Raw genomic sequence first — 17,500 nt, 5'->3', positions numbered from 1 at the left:
AGATACAAACGAAAAAGGAATTGCCAACTCTCCAATAAATTCCCCACTTTACCTCACTAGGCTTTGTTTTGGACGCAAGGAAGAAGTGATCCCCACACTTATCTGGATAATGGAAGCAACTGTGTCTGATAAACACCTGAAGAATCCAGGCGGTCCAGACGAAAAAAGCGATTTGGATACTATTTAATTGAAAGATCCTTCTGGCTAGCAAATTAATTGACCCTAGCAGCTTTCGAACACATTTTTTTCCATTTTGATAGATTTATGCTTAGTTATAACTATCAATTGGTGTTTTCTATGAAACTCAAGTTGTGCTGTTTGTGAAAAGGGGTGTGACTGTCTGAAACCCAATGAATTTGTGTTCTGCGGAGGGAATATGTCCTTCTATGACATCTGCTAAGTGTGTTAATTCAATATTTTATGTCCATGAAATCTGGCAAACTTAGAAGACAACTGTGCATTAATTTATGTTAGCCCATGAGTGTCAATTGTAGGTCGTATTTGGAAGACGCCAGCAAAACAGCGATTTCAAGACGAACACATAAGAAGGTGCTAAAGAACTTCTGGTTCGTTGCCAATCCGGGTGGATCACGGAAATTCGCGGAATTCCGTTAAGGCAAAGTTAAAAAAATGTTTTCTTTGTGCATTAATGAAATCCCTGTCAGCTTCATCACATGGAGATAACAACAACAACTGGCCAATGCTCGAGCTGACAATCATGCGCTTTCCAACCCCACCCAATTTAACAACAATAGTACTTCAGAGAACTTGTCGAGGCAAATTACATTATGAGCGTAGAATTTAAAGGCAAGCTAAGTGTGGGTATAATACTATTTAATTGAAAAATCCTAATGGCAAGCAAATTAATTGACCCTAATAGCTTTCGGACACCATTTTCTCTTTTTTTTTTTCTATTTGACAGAATTATTCTTAGTTCTAACTGTCATTTGGTGTTTTCTAAGAATCTCAAGTTGTGCTGTTTGCGAAAAGGGGTGTGACTGTCTGAAACCCAATGAATTTGTGTTCGGCGGAGGGAATATGTCCTTCTATGACATCTTCCAAGTGTGTTAATTCAATATTTTATGTCCATGAAATCTGGTAAACTTAGAAGACAACTGTGCATCAATTTATGTTAGCCCATGAGTGTCAATTGTCGGTCGTATTTGGAAGACGCCAGCAAAACAGCGATTTCAAGACGAACACATAAGAAGGTGCTAAAGAACTTCTGGTTCGTTGCCAATCTGGTGGATCACGGAAATTCGCGGAATGCCTTAAGGCAAACTTAGAAAATGTTTTCTTTATGCATTAATGAAATCCGTCTCATCTTCATCACATGGGCATAACAACTACGACTGGCCAATGCTCGAGCTGACAATCATATACGCTTTCCAACCCCACCCTATTTAACAACAATAGTACTTAAGAGAACTTGTCGAGGCAAATTACATTATGAACGTAGAATTTAAAGACAAGCTAAATGAGAGTATATAACGAGTCTGATATGGATTTGGATACTATTTAATTGAAACATCCAACTGGCTAGCAAATTAATTGACGCTAACAGCTTTCGAACACCGAACAACACTAAGAAACTCAAGGCGTGCTAGCGCTGTTTGTGAAAAGGGGTGTGACTGTCTGAAACGCAATGAATTTGTGTTCTGCGGAGGGAATATGTCCTTCCATGACATTTGCCAAGTGTGTTAATTCAATATTTTATGTCCATGAAGTCCGGTCCACTTAGAAGACAGCTGTGCATGCATGTTAAGTGTAGGTCGTATATGGAAGACGACGGCAAAACAGCGATTTTAAAACGAAGACATAAGAAGATGCTAAAGAAATTGTCGAGGCGAATTCCTAACAGCTTTCGAACTGATTGACAGAATTATGCTTAGTTATAACTATCAATTGGTGTCTTCTAAGAAACTCAAGGCCTGCTGTTTGTGAAAAGGGGCGTGGCTGTCCAAAACCCATGAATTTGTGTTCAGCGGAAGGAATATATCCTTTCATGACATTTGCGAAGTGCAGGTTAATTCATAATTTCATATTAATAAAGTCCTGTAAACTGAGAGCACAACTTTAAAAAAGCACGATCTTTCTCTCAAACCTAAGTTCGCTAAGGAGCGGGAGTTGCCATCGTTGAAGAACGCCATTGCCCAATAATATAACAAAAATAGAGAGAAACAATTTTGCAACTAAGGAAGTTATATTTTTTAAAGTGTATGGGGATTTTCGTGATGCAACTTGCAACCACGATATCCTAAAAGAACTACCATAAATATAGATATACAAAACAGCAAGTCACAGACCTTAAATTGAGCAAAAATTACAGAATGCGTGTTTTTGAGTTTCCAAATTACGAACATCAAAGTTCTCATTTGACTATGTGGTGTTAAAGTGTTTTTAGCATTCGTGCAAAGTGTTTTACAGGGTTAGATTACCCCCAGCAAGCTCTACAGTCAACTTTAAACTGTAATTTCCCTTCCATTCATAGACGTTGCACAGAATTAGCTAAAAAGAGTTACGAAAAAATTGAAAAAATAATTTAGTTTTGGAAGGGACCTGAACTGCTGAAGTTGTTCCCTAAAGTTTAATGATCATTTTCTCGGAAAATCGTAACACATTCCTGTTTGAATATACCGTATCATGAATTTCATGTATCTTCCACCAAAAAGACTTACCAAATAAGCCAACTGCTCTATTTCACCGGGCTGGTTAAAATAAGGAAATCATAGTTACCTTGGGCGCTATGAATTATCAAGAAGCAAACGCTCAGCCAAAACAGGAAACTTCCTGTAATGCGGTCCATGGTGTCCACCTCCTCGAATGAGCACCACTTTGATATATTGCTTTTTCTATGAAATGCTAAACTTTATTTTTTAACTTAGGTTCAGAATTTGGCGTATCCAATAACAAGTGGAAATATACATTTTCCTGTTGGCTGTCTTTATTTTTCTCTGGTAAGATCGTATTTAGCTTGACACTTAGTTGTCAATTCTAAGTTTTGCCAAAGGGCGACATGTAAAACAGAAAGGGCACACTCACTCAAACAGTAATAATAAAAGAAAATAAAAGAACAAAACGAAAATATCATCAAACATAATTGATGCTAAACATGTTTCTTTTTATGCAAAACATGTAGGTTTTTGCGCCAGTAAGAACCGATAACATACGAGTTGAAACAATATATATTTTGAGCGCTTCTGAATTGGGTGACTGAAAGTCGGCGCGTTTAGCTCTAAGAACGAGAAAAGGGCATCACTAAAAATAAAATAAAAATTAATAAATAAAATAAGGCTTTTGTAAACTTTGAAACGGAATGTTAAAATACCATGTATGTTGGCCAAAATCATTGTGGATATGACTATGTAGGAAAATAGAAAACCCAGTACTTTTTAGTTCATGAGGACACTGAAAAGTACATGGCAACAGCTTTGCACCAGGGTCAACTAAATACCCCATAATGTAAAGTAAATACCTTCGGCTAGTGCTAGATATCTCGTCTGTTGAGGGGTTATTTGCTTTTTTCAAAGAGAAAAGCCCTTAAATAAAGATGGAAATCTTTGAGATGATTTCGGCTTGATGCATGTATGATTCTCTCAATAAAGAGTTCATGATTTTCTTTCCTTCAACCAAATACGTGTAAGATAAAAGAAATCAAAACATACGACTAAGAACTGAGGTCAGGGGATTTAATTTATGCTAGTTAAGTTTTGTTTTACACTAAAGTTTTGCTGCAAGGTCTTATTCAGAATCTTATGCTGTCGTTCTCGTGAAGCATGCATGCCAAACGATATTATGTGTTTAGACCTGAACTTCCTAAAATAAAATTTTGCCTCTGTATCAGGTTAATAAGAGAGGCTTGACGTTTATACATTTATTGATATTTCAGAGTCGATGTTGCTAATAACACTAAAAAAATGTTTTTATTGTCTAAAGGAAGGTCAGTTGAACATTTACATGTATACGTATCCAGAACCGCATGGTCAGACGATGATAGCTTAACTAAACCATTTCTAAGTAACATTTAACATATTTCCTCGTTTAATCTGTTACTTGCGATTATAAATTCGTAAGCACGTAAAAAAGATGGATTGTGCAATAACGTGAGTATTTCATTCCCTTTTTTTTCACTTAATTTAAGCTCATAATCTTCTAATCCCTCGGATGACGCTACTAGAATTGGCACGTCTTACGCAAAGTTCGACTCGGGAAGTGTAGATTATATATATTCTAACAGTCTGGGGGCCCTATTTGGCCGATAAAATAAGGAAGGATCTTGGAGCTGGTGGAGGATTAGAAGGGTTTTTCGTTTCCTTTAAAAGTTATCTCGCAATAGTGCTCCTTTTTTCCCCGATTGCACTTCCAAAAGTGTACAAATTGTCCGTGTTCCATTATCCCTCAAAAAAACCCTTCGTGTAAAGAATAGCATCAGTAAGAGCTGTTGTCAATCTCGTGAGCACAAAACGGCTGGCAGGATTTTCATTCAATATAATCAGTTTTGATTCCCAGAGAGCAAAATCATACCCGACACAACGTCATGCAACTTTGAAAAATATGTGAATCACAGAGGGCTTATTCAAATATTCCTCTAGACTTGCTTTCGATTCGTTATTTTTGCTGACACAGAAAAAAAAAATTCGTGTTCCTCAAAACGTGCATTAAGCCGCTGTTACACGTTGAAACTTTTTAGCTGAAACTCATGTGCAACTGCCCTGCAAAAAGTGTCAGCGGGTGTTGCACCGTGTAACATGAAAGATCGAAAATCGTTCGGAAACGTTGGGTGAAATGGAAAGGTCCGTTTCGGTTTCTTCCGACCGGAATATTCGGGATCACCTCTGGAGGTGGTTCACTTATTTCGGTTGGAATATTCCGACCGAAATTCGCCTTTCCATTTTTGACAAACCGGTTCTTTGCCCTAATTAGGGAATTCGGAAAAGGAATAAAAAGTGGCAAGAGCCATTCCTATTGGTTGGCCCGGTTTAATCGGAAAATGTCGTTCCATTTTCCTTCGGTATTCCCACTTATCTCTGACCGGTCGGTTTGGCATAATGGGAAGCACCCGTTGAAACTGGTCTCGAAATGTTGTTTACAACGCCTCAGCCGGTTTCTGATTGGCTTACGCAGCGTAGCGTGACAAGAGCGTGCGAGACCAGTTTCACAAAGTGGTGTTACACAGTGAAACTCTTGTGTTTGTCACCACTGCGATCGTTGCGACCGTTGCAGAAGTAGAAAGCGGTTCTACTTTTCGTGTGGAACTTTTCTCGCAACGCCGTTGCACACAAGTTTCAGCTAAAAGTTTCAACGTGTAACAGCGGCTTTACTCTGATTAGTCAATTATAAAACTGAAAATCAATTTTGTCACCCTAAGAAAGCTGACAGCGTCTGATCTGAAGCTCTTCTTGGTAATAGCCCACTTTCGATATATTAAAATTCAGTCCTAAACAAAAAGCACCATCTTGAGACTCTGGGGAAAAAAACTAATACAAATCCTTATATTTGTTCCCCGGAGCCTCGAGATGATGCCTTTTGTTTACGACTAAATTTTAAGATAACGAAAGTGTGCAACATGACGTAACCAAAAGTAAACTAGAAACCAGTCCTTCCACTTGTAAGGAAATTGAACTCTTAACGTTTCGTAAGTCTAAGGGTATCTGAACGCTGACAACATTTGAGGAGTTTCCTGGATCGAGAGAACTTGATTCACCCGATTGGTGAGTTCTCGAGGCCGGTTTCTCGAAAAATCCGAAACTTTTCGGTTGTCACAATTAGCATTGTATCTTAAGACTGGAGAGGCTTTGAGTCAGCAATTTTAACAATCATTTTGATTTTTACACTGCGGGCATTTGGTTTCTCCTATATTCTTCCCGAGAGAGAAACCACAGCTAGCAACCGTTAGCTTTTTCATTGAACATGTGCAAAGTACGTCACGCTCCACGTGATGCATTTAACATCACTTCGACGTCGCTTCGACATTACTGCGTCCTATTTCACTAAATAGCAGGCTCACCCAAACGCAGCAGTTACGTAGCTGAACGCATGCGCAAGTGGAAAAAAACCAAGTTTACTAACTCGTTTTACCGGTTCAAATTTAATTTATTCGTCCTTGGCGCCGAACGGCGGCTCACTCAAAGAAACTAGAGAAGCTTAGGGTAAACCAACTGCTTGTAGGGTATTTACTTTAGTTTTCTGATCAAAATGTTGACTTTGACTTTTGCTTTCCTTTAGCACAAAATTACAATCTTAAGGTTTTTCCGACGGGCAAAATTCAACCCTTGGTTGGTATTTAACCCTTTTTTTCCCCAGACCAAAACGAGCATTCTCCTAACTAGTACCATAGATTTCTTTCAAGAGAAGCTGTGATCCTCGCAGTTGAGAACGCAATTTTACCAACTACGTTGAGAAGCCTGAAAAATTCAGGACCTCAACGAGTTTTGAACCCGTGATCTCTCGATGCCGGTGCAACGCTCTAACCAATTGAGCTATTAAGTCACTGATGCTGGGAGCTGTTCATTTGTGGGTTCAAATGTTCTCGTGATGAATGAACCAACGAACGAAACAATATTTGAAATGGACCAGTTCAATATGTGATTCATTTCACATATCATTTCTTTCATGAGAATTTGGTGTCATATCAAGATTACACCTCCTTCTCAATATCTGTTGGACTGAAAATTCATTGAAATTCTGAGGAGAATTTACATGCTGATCATTTCTGGGAGACAAAGGGTTGATATTAACTGCGGATTAAGGTTAATCCTTTCACCGCCGAGGGCTTCTCCATTAAAAAGTAAAATCGTCTGGTGTTAGACAGAGTAAAATCTGACAGTGTCAATGGGCATTTGTGGCAGTGAAAGGGTTAATGTCAATCGGTTTTGAACCGAACTTGGCAAGCGAGTGGTAGTTTCCCAGGTGGCTTTACGGAGCCAAACATTTATCAGGTCTTTCGAGAAACTGGCCCCAGGACCTATGCACATTATTCAATGTGTGGTGATATTTCACAATAAAACTGTCTTTTGCAAATGCTGGATAGTATTTTTGTAACATTGCTTCCGTTGTCTCTCAACTCTTTTCTTTAATTATGGCTTGCCATCTCATAAAGTCCATACAAAAATGCCCACCGTGAAAGCTTGAGTTTAAGCCAATTGAAGCGAACTTAAAGTTTGGCACCTTTTTTTTTTAAATAGACTTTAAATAGACTTTGCCAAGGATTTTGACTATTTCTTTCGTGGAGTACCAGTTGTAGTGCGATAGTTAGAAATATGTAGTGTCATACCAAGCCAGCATTAACTACTCCAAAAACATCATGCATGTACACGGAACGTTGCAGGTCGTCGAGCTCCTCTGTATAAGCAGAATGTTGTAGTCGTAGATGCGTTGCCCCGCGGAAACATAACAAAGGTGTATGTTGGTGTGTATATGATACAGAGGAACCCATCACTGACTTGCACTTCTTGACTGAAAAAAGTTCCTCATCTAAACCTATTGGCTGTTTCGTTTCTTACAAGTCTCATACACCTGAAGACTGAAGAGGCCACTTAGACGACTTGCAAGTGTAATAACGTCTGTTTTGCTTTCGCTGGTTAGACGCAAAACACGGCTCCGTATATTAGCTTGTCGCATGAAAGGAATATATGCTAGTGGCGTTCAATCATGTATTTACTCTTTTCACGAAGGTTCGTTCCACCACTGATGTTACCTGAAAGACTTGAAACGTCAGTTTAAAAAAACAATATACTATAATATATATCGCGTCACTTGCCATCCTTAATTTCTGAACCTGCAGGTAATCTCAACAAAAAACCTCATTGTCATTAATAAGTTATTTAACACTTTAACGTTGCGATCACAGTTTTTCATGTTGTGACGTCATAACAGGTGCTTATATTTCTGTCAAAAGATCGTTTCAAATCAAGGAAAGTTCCGTCAAACTTTTAATACGAGCTATAGAGGTGAATTGGAAATCTTTTCTCTCCAAATGTTCCTTCACAATTTCTGGATCATGGATGCTTCGGTTAGCGCTCTGGGCCCGGTTGTTCAAAAGCCGATTAACGCTAATCCCAGATTAAAACTTTTTAAGGATTAAACCACTGCAAAAACCGTGTACGATCAAAACTTGCTCTACGTTGGATCAAAATAGATCGTGACCACACCATGAAAAACTTTAAAATAGAAATATTGAAATATTGCAAGCAACAACGCCTATGTTCACGTTGTCTTGACCAACCTTTGCAGGATATTTCCAGATTAAAAATTAACCGAGGACTTTATTTCTCTACTCCTAAATGCTGTTCAACGCTGATCTTTTGCAAAACTTTACTTTAGAAGAAGTCAATACTCGAAAACAAAAATAAGCAAAAGAAAGTTTCACCAAAAAGTTAAAAACATGAAACAAAAGTTCACGCTAATACTGGATTAAGTTAATCGGCTTTCGAACAACCGGGCCCTGGTCTTTCTCAGTGCTATTTACGGTGAAAAAATGCGGCGGAAAGGACAATCGACGCTTGAACGAACAAAAGCTGATAACCAAGAATACCAATCGACAAGACTCCAGGAAACGAGAAGAGAACTCAAACTTATACAGTACCTATTCTTGAACTTTTTATATTTCGCTGCTATGGGCCTGCCCGTTGTGGTTCTCCAATTTTACCCTTCTGTGATGATCGCTTTGCAACATATTGCAGTGGTGACCTTTATCGTAATCGCGATTGCCGAGTGGATTCCGTTTAAGATCGGATACCTGCTCGGTATTCTCTTCGGAGCTGTGTGGTTGTTGTCAGTTCAAACACATTTTCGATGGATTATCAACAACTTAATTATCGCGATGTTTGCTTTTCTGGCCAGTCACGTACAATTCCGAAACTTTGCCTTCTTACAGATTTTTTTTGTGGACAGCCCTCATCTATGACGTCTGCCTTCTTGCGCGAATGAACCAAACCCCTCAGTTCTTAAGCGTAGGCGAATGCAGAAATTTACTGTGTCAGCTATTTGAAATGAATAGTGCGTGGGAGCTGCCATCGGTATTTACCGTTCGTTTCGGGGAGAACGAGTCCCACGTTTTTCTCGGCACAGGCGACATTATAACCGGAGCCATCGTAGCTAACTTTGCAATGTGGTTCTTCAAGTCATCCAGATGCCTCCTTGGAGTTGTTGCAAGTTATTCCACCGCTATTGCACTTCTGAGCCAAGTGGAAAATGACCGACCGTACCCTGCATTGATCTCCATTGTACCGATGTGTTCATTTGCGCTTGTAGGATGCGCGGTCGTCTGCAGGAAGACAAAACGATTGTTTTCGTTGACTACCCGCAAAGATAGCGAGGACGATTGTCATGATAATCAGGATTTTCTTGTCATTTGATGCAAAGGCTTTGCGAAGGATTTCATTCTCTATAATAATCACCTCTGACCTATTCCAAATTACGCACATTGTTAGCAGGGGTACATTTTAGTAAATATCAACTTCTCTTGTCAGGGGCACCCAACGAGAACATAGTTCAAAACCACTTAGACATAGCATCGTTAAACGTATTTTAGTATTTAAACGGTAGATATAGGCATATTTTTATCCCCTAAAAATTTTTCATCTGTTCGGATTTCCTAGCTGAAAGTCTAGTGATCCGAAAATTATAGGGATCAAAACTTACCTTTTCGAAAATTTCAGCCAGAAACAAGTCTCCTGAAAATTCTAGGTGACCTTTTTAGGGTAAAAAATCCGTTAAAAATGGGCAATTAATACCATTTTTTAGATGTTCGAAAATCCTAGGACAGGCAGGCAAACAACAAATTTTACAACAAATGTTCCGAAAATTCTACATCTCAAATCGTCTTCCGAACAGATATTTTCCGAAAATTGACGTTGGGTGCCCCTGTCTTGTTTAAAATTTACGAAGCTACGCAAAAAAGAGCCGATCTCTTTTATTGAACATGCCTACCGAAAGTATCGAAGCAGTCAAGTCATCAGTTGCGAAAGGCCGAACGTTAACAACTTAATTAATTAAGCAGCTGCACGGAAATGAAAACATCGCCAATTTGAAAGACGCAATAAAATGCTGATTTTAATGCCTTTAATTTCAGCGTTATTGAGTTGTTGGAATCGAGTATTATTCGGTAATAAGACAAATGAAAGGGTTAGTTTCGAAAGAAACTGTGGTGCTGCGTCGGTGGCACGGAAGTGAATAAACACTGTGAAAAAGCTGACGTTTTAAGCGTCAACTAGCCCTTCATCAGGCAAATTCGTATCAACAGTTTAAAAACTGTTAACCGGGGCTTATACTCGAAACCGCTTTGTTTACAACGATTTATTAAACAATTCCCTGCTAGCTGAGGTATATTTTTCTTTTTGCGTTGTCCACGGGAAAAAAGACCTCTGCCATGAGTCGAAATCATTCTTTTCACCAGAGCCTGGATCGACCAAGAGGAGAGCTCTGGGGTCGAGATTTGGGTCGAAACTCACTGTGATCCAACCGCCGTCCACAACCTTGGACGGCACTCTTCAGACCGCATGCCTTCATGCTTTTAGAATGATTGTAGAATGATTTTCGTTTCTTCTCTGGTGATACTTGACGATTCGGGAACATTTTGTGAAAAAAGATTTATAACGGGTCACACGCGCAACTTGCCCGATTATGCAAATAACATCCACTTCGCCTTTTGACATCCCATTGAAAGAAACTCGTAAAATATTCGCAGACCGGTCGCTTTCTCTGAAATTTGAAAGGATGATTGCTAACAAATATAGAAAGATTTTCACGATAACTAAAAATTCCTGTGTTAAGCATTAGAATTCGACGAAGAGGTAATGCGACTAAATTTGTCCCGTGCGGTGCTATTTTTATGATTTGACTGTTTTGCAAATTTTGACAGATAATATTAAATTATGAAAAAAATATCCAGGTAAAGGTAAAGGTACACCTTATTTAACGTCGGAAGTTCCTTTACTCTCTAGAGAGTATGCTCCCAGGAAGCCGACGGATAGATCGTTAAAAAATCTTTATTTTTAGCTGTTATTTGAACATAAAAGATGCAACACTTGACGAGAAATAATATTTCTGCTATTACTATGTATTTTTCCCGGGAATCGCGTTGAATTTGCATACGTGCGTTGAAATGTGATACACGAGAAAGGAGTTTTATTTCTCTGACAAGTGATTTTATCATTGTAGTGCAAGATGAAATTTATTTGGGAAGCCAGCAATATTCTTTTAACTTCCTGGTTAATCCAATTTTATTGCTGCGACTTGCTAGTGCGAAGATTGTGCACATGAAACTCGCGCTTCTTGCGAATTTTGAGTGTCATGAAATTACATAATTTGCGTGACAATATATCCCTTTTTTAATACTCTGACCCAAATACATTCAGATAGTAACAAACTTCATATTTACTTAACCATTTCTTCGCTTTTGTGCTTGTCAGCATTGTGATTTGCGGTAATTCGCAAGTCTGTTTTTGTATCTCATAGATGTTTAGATTTTCAATTACGAAAAGTAGCTACTTTTCGGGGGAGAGAAACGACCGCCGGAAATACGTCTGCGTTCGCAGGCTACTACTCAACCTCTCGATTGTGTAAATAGTTCACCCTGAAGTCAAAATAGATGCGTTTCTCAGGAACCCGACAAAGAAGGCTTCCTGACCCGACAGAAGAAATCTAAATATTCAGTTAAATATTACAACAAAATTAACTAACGACGGAAGTTTCTTCGCTAAAACGTACGTTGTCCTACTCTGAAACATTCTTTCCCGTAGTTCATTCAGTTGACAGAGGGTGATCACGTGCACCTTTACGGTTGCTTGAATGTGATCAATTTCTTCCTTTTGACAAAACGTTAGAGACTGCAAAAATGTTCGTGTTTTTAAGATCTTTCAATGAGTATTCGATTCATAGTTAAATATAAACACTATGTTATTTTTTTTCTTCATCTGTCTCTTGGCTTGCCTTTTTCTGGTGCAAACGCAAAATCAAACAATGTTTTGACCTGGCATCAGATTAGACCGTCACATTATGAAGCGGAAACAACACCTTTAGTCCTTTCTTGTATGTGCAATAAACGTTTGCTTAGTCCAACTGCTAGACATGCTGGAAAACGTCCGTCAGAGCAATTTGCAGTTAGTTTTTTGCCGACTATTTATTTAAAGAAGAAACGAGTGAATTTTACTCAAGAGCGTGTTTTGTTATCTTTAAACTGAATTTATTATGAAAGCTTAAAAGACTAAAAGACCTTAAAATGGGACAGGACATTACACAATAATTAAACATGTGAGCCAAAGGGCCTCTGCTAGCGCGACATGTGGGTGACCCCTCAAATGGTCTTAATGACGCCCCACTTGAAAAAATTAACTGGAATGCTGCAGTTCTTTGTGTAACGCGAACCACAGGCAACCCAGTGTAAGCTTTTCGGAGCTTCTCGTTTTAAAATAACATGAAATGAAAAGAAAAGCAAGATTTACAGCATTCTCGTTGCTCGCGCTTTCATCCATCCGTATTTTCGGTTTCCAACATCAAATTTTACAGCTTTGGGTTCCCCTTTCATACTCCATTTTGTTTCTTGGCATCTCTCACCTTATTCCTTGCCACCATTTTGAAAAAAATGCATAGATGGACAAATTTGATCATGTGATCTACTGGTCTTCTCCCTTCTCCCGACTCGCCGCCATATTGAAAGCCGAGAAGACCCTGGGAATGAGGTTAGGCTTCGTTTTCAAAAATATACTCCACGGTTTTTCTACACAGTTTTTGCGGGATGTCCCTGATTATCTCGCGTAAAAGATGAATCCTACCAATAAAAGCTGAATTAATGTCATCCAGAGAAGGAGTTTGAGTTTGTCCAAAAGTTGGTGACTGTCGTTCGGAAGATGTCGTGGGTGACTTTCTAATTCCAAACCCAACATGGATATTTAATTTCATCGAAATAAACCAGCCATTCGAATTAAAACGACATGTCTAGATACCCGGCAGCCGGGAAGTGCTTTCAAAAAACTAGATACCCGGCAGTCAGAAATTTTGACCAATTTTCTCCAAATAGCTAGCTTAATTCCTCTGAGAACATAAGATATTTGTTTAGAAATCTCAAGCGATTATAAATATTGCCTTGGGTTAAAAGCAGAAGCGACTGTTGAGCTTGGGCATAGAGTAAAATCTCAATGTTTTTGACACTTCGAAAATATTCAAGTTCTTACACACTAAGTCAACTCCCGATGAATATCCACAGAAATTACCAACGAAACCTCACCAGAGTATTTAGTGTTTGTTCAGAAATGCCAAGCGATTCTAAATAAAGGTTTCGTAATGTTGTGGATAAATTCTCCGCGCTTGCATTAAAGCATATTATTTAGAATCTCGACTCACGGGTACGGTTTTCAAAATACTAGACGCCCGGCAGTCGGAAATTCTCACTTTACTTTCACGAAAACCTTTCTCGGTATCTGCTGAGTCTATTCGATTTGTATGTAAAATTATAAAGAGTCTGTAGTCTTACCAGATATCCTCCAGAGATGTTACTCTAAGTTACAAACAACGTGCGTGGGTGCGTGCGTGGGAGGCTACCATCGCCGGTTTGCGTCACGCAATCCTTGCATACGGCGAGAGCTACTGAAATTTAAACTGACCAATCAGAATTCAGCGAGCGGGAAAAACTGTGCTATCCGATGTCACGCCAATTGTTTACATTCTGATTGGTTAGATCTGTGGACATTCGCTCAGCCTTCCCTTGTGACTCTCTTGACCGTCGCTTCTTTTTTGCCAATCCTCTTTATCCAGTTTATGGATTGGGCTAGCATGTGATTAACAACCAGGATCGCTTTTGAACTTTATTCAGTAGAAGAAGAAGAAGCCGATGCTGAGTGAACATTTTTATGACGAAATCCCTTGGTTTGTTCAGCACTTTGATGTCCGATAACTGAGCCGCTCTAACGAGTGTTGCATGGGTCAATCACATTTGGTCGTCTGACCTCAGGAAGTTCTTTCACCCCTTGTTTGTGCCCACCATGATCGAACTTCAGGTGAAGCGCTATGCTGCTTTATGCCAACTTCGATGGCTTGTGATAAGCTTGCCTGCTGCCGAATTCGAAATTGTTGTTGTATTTGGGCAAGATTGGTCTTATCGGGTTGGAACTTAATAGTGAGGGGAACAATTTTTCGTTCATCTGCTGTGCCAAACACCGAATAATCCTGTTGGGGGTTCCACGTGCTTGGCGAGTCTTGCACGATCATCGTCTATCAGATCTGGAGTGGAGTTTTTTTTCAATGATTACAACTTGCGATCGTTCTGCAAACACGTAGATAGCATGCAGCACTTTTTTAGTGACTCACTCAAGGATCCTGTTCTGCTGTTTCAAAAGGAGTCGTGCATTCTTGAGCAGTTTGTTCTTCAGTGCTTGTATTTTTTCGTTTGTTCCTTGTGGCGCAAAGATTTGAAAGGACTTGAATCTGTAGTTGAATCTGTACTTGAATTAGCGATTTTTTGTTAAGGAAACATGGTATCCGGTCGTTTCGCCAACGACCCGTTCGCCAACGTCTAAGGTCGTTTAGCCAACGTCCTAAGTCGCTTGGCCAACGTCCTACTAGTCAATTCGCCAACGTCTAAATAAAAGTTTTAACTTGTGTGTGTTGTCATTTATTTCATTCCCTCGCCTGGAATTATTTTCCTGCACGTGCGACGGCAGTTCTCTACGAGTAAAAAAAAAAGTCTTCAGCGCGTGTGTGCAATGTTAACCAGTCTTTTCCTGTGTTGTCATTTATTTCATTCTCTCGCCTGGAATTATTTTCCCTGCGCGTGCGACGGCAGTTCTCTACGTGTAAAAAATTTCTTTAGCACGTGTGTGCAACATTAACCAGTCTTTCCCAGTCACAAGTCAAACAATTGACTCTGATTAGCGTCGCCTATGTGAGCTTATTCGAATATGGATGTTTCCGGTTAACCAATCAGATCTGCGAATTTTATCTCCACTTACCTTTCTGATCCGATGCCGTAAGTATAAAAGGCCCAAAAAGATACAGAATCTTCATTCGAGCTTTAGAGCAACTGAATACAATTCTAGCGTTACATCATGAACATCTGCAACGTGTGTAACTTCGCGGTTCGCCCGCGCCAGGAAGGCCTTCAATGTGACGGCTGCTACCGTTGGCAACATCGTACCTGCGATACTGGAATATCCCGAGCCCAGTACCGCGCCGCTGTACGGTCTGAAGAGGGAATCGACTGGAGTTGCCAGGTGTGCATGGAGACACCATACTTCGAGAGTAGCGGAATGGAGGAAGATATGGACTCGTTGATGAGTGACCCCTCAATGGTAAGTACATGCACTTATGTTTATGTAACTTGGGTGGGATGCTTTAAGAGAGAAAAATCTCTCCTTGGAAATATACCATATAAAAAGGTATGCTCACTTTATTTTTAGAGAAGATAACTTATTTTTCTAATTTCTCTTATTTCTCTTAAACAACTCTCTGCGAAATTCATTATTAGCATATTGACTTTCTACAAACATTTACAAAACTGGTATCGGCTTTCAAGTGTGTAAATCTCAGGATATGATATATACTACAATATTTCTAGGTGCTCCAGAAGCTAATCCAACTGATGCCCGAGGCCGGCCAGGCAAGTCACCGTGGACTTCGAGAAGGCGCTGTGGTCGGCTCTCCGAGCAGTCCTACCAACAGTTAAAATCCAAGGATGCGTTTTTCACTGGACACAAGCAGTCTGGAGGAAGGTGTGTATTGCATTTTAATTGTTGTTTATACTTTTTTGTGTACCTTTTTTAATTTTGATTTTGTTTTACTTTAAGGTACAAGAGCTTGGCCTTCAGACGGCTTACTCTGGTGACGATGCGGTGTACCGGTACATCAGAAAGATAATGGCCCTACCATTCCTTCCGTACCTAGAGATCTTGCCGATGTTCGTCCGCCTCGAGGCCCAGGCCCAAACAGAGCAGCTGAGGAGTCTCGTCGAATATGTCAGGCGGCAGTGGATCGAAAGCCAGGTGTTTACTCCGAGAAACTGGTGCGTCTACAAACAGCCGATCCGAACTAATAATGATCTAGAAGGTTGGCATAACGCACTCAGTCGCCGAGCGGGGGGACAATGCGGTTTGCCGTTGTATTTATTAATTGAGTTGCTTGATAGGGAGGCAAAACTTACAGCCGTGACAATCAGGCTTGTATCAGACAATAAACTTAAACGAATTCAACGTAGTGTCACTAGGAATATCCAGGCTAAGCTATTCGCAAGCTGGGAAAAGTATGAGAACAACGAAAAGACTGCCGCCCAACTACTGAAGACTTGTTCACGGCTTAACGGACCAGCTCGTGCGAACTAGAACTTCTCTGTAAATAGGATAAATTGATTTCACTGAGATAATATATAGGTTTCAATCAGGTTTTGTAAATAGGTTTCATAGGTTTTTTGTGCTTCTAAATATTTGATAAGTACTATATTGTAGTAAAATTGCTGTTGTTATTTACTTGACTGCGTTCCATTTTAATTCTAACTCGATCATACGGGAAAAAAATATTGTTAACAAAATATTCTTTAGCGTGAAATTGGTACGCTTTCACACCTATTGTTATGGATCTTCCATGGAATGATACCGCTTGTAAAAATCCGTTCTAAAAAAAATCGATATCTCAGGATCTACTGACTCAAAGAAATCGCTTGAAACGCGAAAATATTCTCTACCTCAAGGCAGTGCTTGCAAGGAATATTTTACTGATGCGCCGAATGTTCTGTAATTTTAAGGTTTTGTCTGTGAATGTCCGTTTACAATCGTGCCGACAACCTCTTATATTAGGGAACTTAAGCAACGACGACGGCGACGGCACCGAGAACGTCATCTCAAAATATAAATTCGCGTCATTGTAATCACTTTGTAAACATGTCAGCCCTTTTCATATGACAAGGGTGTGGTAGTTCCTCAAAAATGACATTGGTCGGAACGGCGCTTAATTTAGGGGAGAAAATGAAACTTTAGCGTCAAGTGCTGACGTTCTCCTTAAAACCTAAAATTTTACTATTTCACGTTAGGGAGCTTAAGATCTACGACGACGACGTCGACGAAAACGCCAGAAAACAATGATAGCATTGGTTAAAAGAGCATAAATAATCGTGCTGCACGTGCAGCACGGATCTTAGCTCATATTTTTGCAGTTCTCTGCGAGACGACGACGTGAAATCACTAAATTTGAGGTTTTGACGACAACGTGAGCATGCAACAGAGAATCTTTCATTTTCTATTTTCAGTCTGAAACCGCTCTTACCAATTTATTTTTAGGATACTTCGCCCACATTGTACGAAGAGAACGTGATGGAATAATCGCGAAAGACTTTTACTACAGCAAAGTTCTATTTTGAGTTGACGTTTTCGTCGACGTCGTCGTCGTAGATCTTAAGGTCCCTGTTGTTGTTTTGCTGACGACGGCAAAGAAATGGACAAAAGTGAAAAACGCACGTGCAGGGCGTGCAAAGCTATTGTTTTTGCCTACTAAATTGCACATTTGTGACGTTTTCGTT

General features: G+C 39.7%; 3 pseudogenes; 1 reads left to right on the top strand and 2 right to left on the bottom strand.

Moving 5' to 3' along the window:
- Positions 1-2,872, bottom strand: part of LOC138032775 (uncharacterized) — a 40,091-nt pseudogene extending 37,219 nt beyond the window's left edge.
- A 2,664-nt stretch (positions 2,873-5,536) lies between these two features.
- Positions 5,537-7,309, bottom strand: LOC138031973 (uncharacterized; annotated as a pseudogene).
- Positions 7,310-7,618: 309 nt separating this feature from the next.
- On the top strand, positions 7,619-10,114 carry LOC138031972 (uncharacterized; annotated as a pseudogene).
- Positions 10,115-17,500: the final 7,386 nt, after the last annotated feature.

The sequence above is a fragment of the Montipora capricornis genome, chromosome 14 (genome assembly GCF_036669925.1).
Source record: "Montipora capricornis isolate CH-2021 chromosome 14, ASM3666992v2, whole genome shotgun sequence".
NCBI lineage: Eukaryota > Metazoa > Cnidaria > Anthozoa > Scleractinia > Acroporidae > Montipora > Montipora capricornis.
Note: the sequence above shows the minus strand (reverse complement) of the source record. Positions and strands in the feature narration are given on the sequence as shown.